We start from the raw sequence: 10,505 nt of genomic DNA on the forward strand, positions 1-10,505 counted from the left end.
AACCCTAACCCTAACCCTAACCCTAACCCTAACCCTAACCCTAACCCTAACCCTAACCCTAACCCTAACCCTAACCCTAACCCTAACCCTAACCCTAACCCTAACCCTAACCCTAACCCTAACCCTAACCCTAACCCTAACCCTAACCCTAACCCTAACCCTAACCCTAACCCTAACCCTAACCCTAGTAGTAGATTATAATAAATATAAGAGGTTAGGAGCGAAACGGCGAGAAATAACCCTAGTATCTATAAACGAAGTAGGGTATTATCTTGCCTTATCTTAGTAGCTATAAGCGGTACTATATAGCCCTAAAGGTATACCTTAGGTTCTACCTTAGCTTTTAAACTCCTTAGGTATTCGCCGTTCTATAGGCTACCTATATACTATATACTATATTAACAATTTCGATATACGACGGCTATACTTACTATAGCCTAAACTGTATAGGAATTAACAAGTACGTAAGGGCCTGTTTAATAAGGTATCGACTAACCTACGATAGGTAAGTCGATAGGTTCTATAGCCTACGAAATTCGCGCTAAACGGCGTATATCGTACTCTCTTAACTCTTATAGGTTTCCGGAAGTACTAGAGAAGCTATCGTATCGTTTGTAATATATATTGTTTAATAGATTAGCTTAGGTCGTAGTATAACTTATTCTAAGTACTACGGGTATACCCGTATATAGATATCCGTATACTATATCTTATATAACTGTCTAGATATACAAGTATTATTTTCTATTAATTAGCGATTTATTATAGGTACGCGCCGTCTATACGAGTATATAATACGACTAATACGTAGGTATACTTTAAGATAGTATCTATCGTCTCGATTGCTCTGTTTTGTAGTATACTATACCCTATATACCTCGTTTAAAGCGTAATACTAGCAAGTTACAAAACTAGCTCTTTAACGAGAAGGCAGACCGTAATGCCGTAGTACTACAAGCTACTAAGGCAATAACTATAGAGGATATCTCTCTACTAGTAATACCTAGTATATAGCTCTAGTTTACTATCCTACGAATATCCCTAATAGTAGCGCCTAGCCTAACTAGTTTGTCTTCGCTAGTAGTATCGATACTACTCCTACGCCCCCTCCGTAAGGTATACCTAGTACTCTACCCTCTCTCTACCGCCGCAATACGGTCGGGTTCGCGACGTCGCTCGTATACGCCTAATATAGCTTAATCGGTTAGCTAGGTCGCGACCTAGGTACCTTCGTAGGAGGCGTTAATAGCAGCTACGTCGCTCTCGCCGTCGCTCGTACCGGAGCTAGTACTACCTAGGCTCGGGACTATATCCGCTTTGCCCTTCGGTACTAGCTTACTATCGCCTATATTATCCTTCGTAATAGTTACCTACCTCCTAGCGTTACTCCCGTTCCTACGGCTCGATATCCTCTTACCCTCCCTTTCTACCGAGATACCCTAGTCTAGCTCTGCTATAAGGTCGCGAACTATAGTTACTTAATAGAGGTAATCAAGATTATCCGGTAGGGGGAGAAGGGTAGTAGTATAGGATTTAGGTCTATAAATATTAGGATAGAGTCTCTCTCTCTCTCCCTCTCTCTCTCTCTTAGTTAGCTATACCCTATAGCCTCGAGGCCTCTAGCTTTAGCCTCGTCGTATAAACCTCGCGCCTTGCTCTATCCGTATTGCCTAGTACACCCCTGTAAGCGGTAGTATACGGATTAATAAAATTACGTCTTAACGAAAAACTGAATTATCCTACTACTCTGCCTATTCTATATACGTTGTCTTACCTACCAATTCGTCTATTACCTATAGGAAGGCGTAGATAATAACTTTGCGGTATACTACGTACACTCGAACGCGTTGTATACCTCTTAGGGCCTGTTTAATAAGATGTCGCCGACCTACTAGGTAACCTGCCGTAGGTTGGTTTTTACGTATTAAACGCGTTTAATACCTATATATATATAGTCTTAATCTATTAAACGCTTTAGCAGCTCTATCTATATACTATATATTCTTAAACCTACGAACCTGCTATCGTATCTTAACAACCTGCTACTATAGGTTGCTAACCTATAGTATATTGCCGGCTTGCCTATTTAGGTAACCTATAACATATATCCGTAGGTTTCTACTAATGTTGCTATTTAGCTATATTACTTAGTACCTACTATATGTTTTCTACGAATCTACTATCAAACCCTATTAAATATTGCTTACAATAGACTCCGACGACGAACATACCGTCCTTGTCGCTACTACCGCTACCGCTGTCGCCTACTACGACGAGAAGCTGTCTCGGACACTATAGAAAGAGAGTAATTATAGTATATAGCAAACTGCGTACTTCCTTAAGAGAGGGTAAGAGCTATATAATATATTCCGTATAAATAGGAGGACATTTGATCTACTACTACTTCAATTAATAGAGTATAGGTTAGAGGCGGAGCGTACCCTTACTATAGCAGAGAAAGTACTATACTTTCTCTATATTATTAAACAAGGCAGTAGCTATCGTACTATACGAGCGTTGTTCCGGAGGCCTCTAGGGACAATTAGTAATAGTTTCTATACTATAATAGCAGCCCTGCTTTCGATATACCCGCTAGTTATAAGAGAGCCTAATTATACGACTATACCCGAGAGGATTGTAAAGAATCCGAAATTCTACCTATTAAAGTAAAAAATTAAGATCTATAATTGTTAATTAAGTGTCTATTAGCTATACTATATAGACGCTGCCTCCTATGCCTTAGGCTTTAACCTCGCCGTCTATTATCGCCGTCTCGACCGTTTGCAACGGGTACCTAAGTGCTATATACTATATTAACATCCCTCTGCCTTAGTATTTAGGCATTAATTACCTCGTCTAATTAGAGCTCTTGAAAAGGCCGTTAGTTGTTGTAGGTAATCTTTTTACTACTGCAAATAGCTAGATTCGTAAACTCCGAGAGCCTTCCTAAATTCAACGAATACTAGTTTTAGTAGTAGTTTAGTAAGTCTATCTACTACTATTCGATTAGTAGGTATCTATTGAATGTCTAGCTCTTTACTCTCTATCTTCTTATATTACTATCGCTCTTAAATCGGAATATATTTAGTACGTACGTAATAGGCCTAAGGGTTCTTCGCTAGTACGATTGCGCCGACGTTATTACCGAAAATCACTATCGCTTAAGCCTAATATTTACCGAGTTATTCTAGTAACCGTCTTAACTAGATCGCCTCTTTACATACTTGTGTTTAGCCTATTAATTCGGCTTTATACGTAGAAAGAGCTACTATAGGCTATCGTTTCGAGCTCTACGTAATTGCGCTGCTACCGATATTGAACGTATAACCTAACGTCGATCGTCGAGTATCGGTATTACCGGCCTAGTCTAAGTTAGTATACTCTCGAAGGGTAGTAAGTTCGCCGCTAAACGTAAGCTCGTAATAGATTGTACTATAGAGGTACCGGAAAATATCTTCGACTGCTGTATAGTACTCGTTTGTTGGATTACTAGTAAACCTACTAACGACTAATACTATATAGGCGATATCTAGTCGGGTGCCGAGCATTGCGTATATTAGTAATCTAACTATACTCTAATACTTAGTTCTAAACGCCGTTAGTACCTAGTATCTATTACTAGTAGGTATTAACTTACGGCTCGGGTCTATCGGTATCGCTTTAGTTTTAACGTTGTTCTATATATCGTATTTCTTAAGGAATTGCTTAATATAGTTACGTTAACTAAGGTAAATAGTACGAGTAGTTCGATTGCGTCTAATTATTATGCCGAGGTAGTAATAGTAGGGGCTAAGGTCGCTTATTTGGAATCGATTACTAAGGTGTTTCTTTACGCTATTGATTTCCGAGATATATAGTCTAACTATTAGTAAGTCGTCTATATAGACTGCTATAAACGTCTCGCCCTTTACGAATACGCTTATATTAGTATCTAGAGTAGTAAAGCCGGCAAGTTCTAAGTACGAGGTAAGTATAGTATACTAGATATATAGTAACTATCGGAGTCCGTAAAGTGCCTTAAGTAACAGGTATACGTTGTCGGTTCTATTAGTAAATCTATCTAGCTGTTCTATATAGATAAGTTCTTCCTAACTGAGTTTACTATATAGAAATACTATCTTAACGTCTATTTGCTTAATCTCGTAGTCCTTAGTAGCTACGATAGCGAACAATGCCTTATAGCTTATTGGTTTTACTACCGAGGCGTAGGTTTCAAGGTATTTACTGTCTTATATAAAGCCCTTTACTACCTATCGATACTTATATTTTATAGTGTCTCCTATTCTTTTGAGCTTAAATACCTACCTTCCTTTAAGTATCTTACCGTCGGCTACGTTACGTTTGATAATTCTCTAGACTAAGTTGTGTTGTAGTAACTTGTACTCGTCGTCTATAGCTAGCTTCTAGTTACTCTATCTACTACTATAGTAGCGTACGTCGTCGTATAATATTAGCTTATAGGGTTCTGTTGCTAGTAACGTAGTTATAAGTATAAAGAGTAGTATATTAAAGTTAGTAAATTTGGACGCGTCGTTTTAGTGTTACTAATAGTAGTGTTTCGGTTTATGCTTTCGTTTGCCTTCCTAAATAAGTTTAGTAGGTAGCGCGTTAATTCCGACTACTTTGCGTCGTGTTTTAGATATATAGCCCGGAGGCGTTATTACTCGTAACTCGTAGTTCTACGTTAGCTCGTAGTTCGTAGTATATAACTCGTAGCCTACGCGCGGTAACTCGTAGTCGATATCGTTATAACTATCGCGTTACGATTCGTAGTTATAGCCGTAGCCTATATAGTTCGGTAACTCGGAGTCGGCGCGACGTCGTTTGTTTAGGGATTCGCTATCTACTATAATTACTCGCTTCTAAGTTATTATACTGCTTTCCCCCCCTAACTCTAGAGCCGTAATCTTATTAGTAATAGCTTCCGTATCGTAATCGTTACTATCGTATTTAGTAATATTTATATAGTTAGGGTATAGTTCGTTAAAGTCGACGTCGTAACGCTATTATAGGCGCCTAGGATTGTCTAAGGTAACTAGGTAGTAGCTGTTTCCTCTAAAGCCTAGAAGACGTTCGACTTTAGCCTTTGTACCTACTAACTTGCTTATATTAGTAGTTAGTTTATAGACATATACCTTGTATCTAATAATTCGTATATTTGCTAAGTATAGTTTGTTGCCTGTCTATACTTTATATAGGGTAACTACTAATCTACGGCATAGTAACCTATTTCGAATATAGGTAATTCCGTATTTAATTACTAGTAACTAGTAACGATTGTCTAGGTTCGGTAAGGAGATTAATATAGATTAAGTTTTGTACTCGATAGTTTTGTTATAGGCCTCGGCGGTACTATTTTGTTAATATTGCTCGGTACTAGAGAGATAGAACGTAATCCCTCTAGAACGTAACTATTTAGAGTAGCTGTCTCCTATATTCTTACCTCCTCTATCTTAAATAATTAGAGTAGTAAAGCATTCGGGGGTACTATAGGCAGTAATAAACTTCTAGACTACGAGTGCCGCGTCTAACTGTCGTTGAATAGGTTTAGTAACTACCTATTAGGTAAAGTCGTCGATAATAGTAACAAAGTATCTACAACCGTCGAATAACTCGATTAGTAAGTATACGACGTCTATATAAAGAATGTCTATCTTGTAACGGCCTCTTAGTAGGTAATAATTGTATAGTTTTGCCGATTGCCTGCCTAGAATACAACTTTCGTAGATGTAGTAGTTATCGTTACATATAGTTTCTATGCCTATTAATATATTGCGGAGCTTAAGGAGGCCTCTTTTACTAAGGTAAGCTATTCGTTCGTACTATAGCCGGAGTGATTTGTCTACAGTATAGGCGGCTCTATAGAACCCGGTGTTTTTAGACGGTTACTACGTAAGTCACTTACTATAAGTGTCGAGTATAAGCAATCCTCTAGTAATAGTTGCTAAGAATTCGTTACCTCCCTACGTAAATATAAGTCTACTATTGGTTTTCGAGATAGTTTGAATATATAGCTATATATCGTTAAGCGACAAGAGGTTAACGCCTACGTATAGTAAATACTACATATTAGGTATTTGAATCTAGCGACTATTTCGGTACCTAATTCGGAGGGTATCCTAGCTAATTAGTTTAAGTTTCGTACCCCTAATACTATTGGATTCGGCTACGTTAATAGTAGTATAGGTACTAGGTATAAAGAGATCTTTTTGTCCTATTAGTAATCTAGTAGCCCTACTGTCGAGTATAAAATATTTATAAAGGTTAATTCTACGATAAATTGCTATATATTTACGTATAGTATTATAAGAGGTAAAGTATACGGCTTCCTTACTATCGCCGGTTAGTATTACGTTGTATTGCTACTCGTCCTTTACGTTAGTTTTGTCGCCGAATACTACGTTATCGGTAGCTTTACGCTTCCTCGGTAGCTAATCTAATTACTAAGTCGTTAAGTTGCGTTTAATCTATACCTTTAGTGCCTTGCTAGAATCGACAGTCTAGTATATTCCTTTATATCGTTTACTATAGTGCTTATATACGGGGTTGTCGAGATTTACGCGTCGTTGTCAATTATAGAGTATAATGTTGCCGTCTGCCTAAATGCGGCTAGCGTGTTCTTTAACTTTATAGCGTACTATAGCGAGGCTTACCGCCGGTTAGGCAACTCCGTTAATAGCGGTTAGAACTAGTAAATACTATAGGTTAAATACGGTAATAAATTCCTTAAATAAGTTACTAAGCCCTCCGAGATAGGCTTAGACAAGGAATAGCTCTAGTAATACTAGATAAATATAGAGAGTAACTATCTTGTCGTATAATTAAGTAAAGTTAGCGCTATATTTAGAGATATTTAAGCATTTAGCGAGGCTAAGGTTAGTAAAGTTGTAATAGAGTTCTTAGTAACGACTAGAGCTAGTAAGTTCAAATTCGGCGCGAAGACGCATATCGATAGTAGTATAGATTAGCTTATTGATGCTTTCGGTAGTTTCTAAAAGGGTACGCGCGATAAGTCTATAGTATTCCTTTACTAGTATATAGGCGCTAAGCTGTTTCTTAGTCTAGTTCTTAAGGCGAGTATAGAAGGACTCGTTACTTTCTCTATTAACTATAATAGCGTCGTCGGTAGCGGCGATAGCCGGACGTTAAACAGAGGTATATTTGCTAGTCGAGATAGTAACGCTATAGCCGTAGAGGATGATTTTGTTAATAATTCGAAAGCGCTATATAGACTATTAAAGTAGGCTATCTAGGCGAGTAAGTAGAGATAATTTGGTATTGTCCGATATAGTTGTTTCTAGAAAGTAATAAGGGTTTTTGAACGAATAGTAAAGATAGCTTATAATAGTTTTTCTCGATTTAGTTCGTAACGCCGATAAGATTAATATAAGGCTTTAGGAGTTCGTAGATTCAGACTATATATATTCTTAAAATGTTAGTATATTCCTTATACTATTTGTATCGTTGTCGCTATAGACGCCGAATGTTAGCGTTAAGGTTTCTTATATTTCGGTTTATTTACGTATCTATAAATAGTATAACTTGATATGTCTTTCTATCGAGAAAAGTAACGGTTTGTAGTCGCTCTTCTCGTCGGGTATAACGTATTCGTATATCGGTCGGTTTCCGAGGGATATTCGTCGTTTGTCGCTATTTGTACGAGGTAGGTCGATATTTTTCGTATAACTAATATTTATATAAGAGTATAAGTACGGATTAGAATTTAAGTAGAGGTCTATAACGTCGATATATAGTACTTTCTAATTGGTTCGGTTCGTCGTACCGAGTATCGTAAGTTATAGATTAAAAGCTTCTAGTCTAAGGTTACGCATTTAGTTAGTACCGGTATAGGATATACGCGTAGTGCCGGATTAGGAAGGATAAATCTAAAGTAGAAACCGATGCGAAAACCCGGGCTTATAACCTATTAAAGTAAAAAATTAAGATCTATAATTATTAATTAAGTATCTATTAGCTATACTATATAGACGCTGCCTCCTATACCTTAGGCTTTAACCTCGCCGTCTATTATCGCCGTCTCGACCGTTTGCAACGGATGCCTAAGTACTATATACTATATTAATACTACCTATATTTCAAGGATTGTATAGAGGTACTAGATAGTAGTTATATTAAAGTATATATAGCTAGAGAGACTAAGCCCTATCGAAACCGTAAGGGAGATCTCTCTTAGAATATATTAGCCGTAGTAGACTTTAATATACTCTTTACCTATGTCCTTGCTAGTTAGGAGGGCTCTATAGCTAATATTATAGTACTTAGGTATACTAGAGATATAGAGGGCTTTAGTACGAACCTTCTAAAGAACAAGTACTACGTTATAGATATTAGGTATATCTCCTTAGATATAACTATACTACTATTTGTAGGGGGTATAAGATATTACCTTAAAGAGTAGATATAGCTAGTAGTTACCGCTATATATAGTAGTGTTCCTTAGGCCGATTTGCGACTAACGGATAAGAAGGAGCTCTTTAACCTATACTATTCGTCGCTCCGTAATATAGTAGAGCGAGTATTTAGTATACTAAAGATATACTTCTATATACTCGAGAAGCGGCTAAAGTACTTAATATAGATACAGATTTAACTAGTCTATACTCTAGTAGCCCTATACAACTTTATTAGATAGGCTAATACTAATAATAACCTATTTAATAACGAGATTCGTCGGATAGAGAGGGATATATTAATGCTTTAGCGTAATAATATATTCAACTAGTATAGAACAAGCTATTCAAATACTATAACTTAGGCAAAGTAGGAACGTAAGATAGATAGGCTCTATAATAGAGTTGTATTAGAGATATAGCAAGACTATAAGGACTATCTTGTTACTATTGGCTATAAAGTTCGAGAACAGAATAAGATACCCTAAAAAAGTTAATATATATACTTAACTATTATAACAACCCTACGGTCAAATGCCCTACAAATAAGAATAATATATAATAGCCTATTATTCTTTAACCTTATAGAGTAGTAAGTATATACCTATAAAGACTATAATGTAGTTAGTATTAACGGAACTATAAGATATCGAGGCCTACTATAGAAGGCGTAGAATATCCGGTACTACGGTAGAGCGACGCTCTTCTTCTTAATCTATATCTTCCTTATTAGAGTTAGAGAGTCTAATCTTATAAGGCCTCGTAGTATCTAGGTCGACGTTTAGAACCCTATCTCTTAGAATAACTATAACGAAGTGTCGTCTACCTATAGCCTCTACTTTCGCGATACGCGCTAGCTGCCTCTAACGCTATCTACGTAGTAGATTAATACGAGCTATATTACGGTTAAAGGTATTATTAGTATTGTTGTCGCTCTAGACCGTAGCTATAAACCGAAGGCGATACTCGAAATTACTCTCGATATACGTAGCAATATACTATAGTTACTTATTGAACGTACGTAGATAGGCCTATTAGTAGACTCGAGAACTATAAAACTCCTATATTAATGCTCTAGCCTATAAGAGTATATGCTTAGGTTCTATCTTCGTATCTATAAGGAGCTTGAATGCTATATATATCTTCTTACTAAGAACCGTAGTACTAGAGGCAGGCTTAATCTCTCTCTTAGATAGAATAGGTATAGCTATAGTACGCCGGATTCGTATACTAGAGAGAGCCGGAGTAGATAGCCCTAGGGTATTAGGACTATTAACCTTATCTTGTTCCTCGATAGGCTTAATCTCCTTATATTCTAGAGTAGTAGAGATAGCCTATACCTGTTCCTAGAAACGAGCGGGTTCGTCCTAAACTAGAGTATAGGGTTAGGACTAAGAAGATGCCCTAGTAGGTATATTAGGCCGCTTCGGGGAAGGTTCTACCTACGATATTGTATAGACTCGCCGTAAGGAGGAGAGTATAGCGGGACGCGACTACGCTGTATACGTAGGCAGAAGCGGTAGTACTATTCGTAGTATAGATAGGTTCGGCGACGGAGGGGGAGCGAGAGTTATAGTAGTTGTTCTTCGTAGTATTAGTCGGGAAGGAGGCGTATAACTATAGTATAGAGAGGTAGTCTAAGGGGAACCTATAGGTACCTGCAATCGTATAGAATTGCTAAAGGGGTACAAGCTAGATTGTAATATTATCGGTAGTACTAATCTGTCTAACCTACTACTAAGTATATAGGTAGGCCTAGTTAAGAGCTTGAGTAGTATATACGGCTATCGGAGAGTCTCGGAGAGAGAGAGAGAGAGGGTATATAGATAGGTATATAGGTATAGGTATATATATATAGGCGTACGTACGTACGTACGTACGTACGAGCGTATATACGAGCGTATATACGAGCGAGCGTATATTCGAGCGAGCGTATGTTCGAGCGAGCGTATATTCGAGCGAGCGTATATACGAGCGGGTACGTCTAAGCGGGTACGCGTCTAAGCGGGTACGTCTAAGCGGGTACGTCTAAGCGGGTACGTCTAAGCGGGTACGTCTAAGTAGGTACAAATAGGCGTATAGGCAGGTAGGCGG

Source organism: Sphaerulina musiva (assembly GCF_000320565.1).
Source record: "Sphaerulina musiva SO2202 unplaced genomic scaffold SEPMUscaffold_12, whole genome shotgun sequence".
NCBI classification, from domain to species: Eukaryota; Fungi; Ascomycota; class Dothideomycetes; order Mycosphaerellales; family Mycosphaerellaceae; genus Sphaerulina; species Sphaerulina musiva.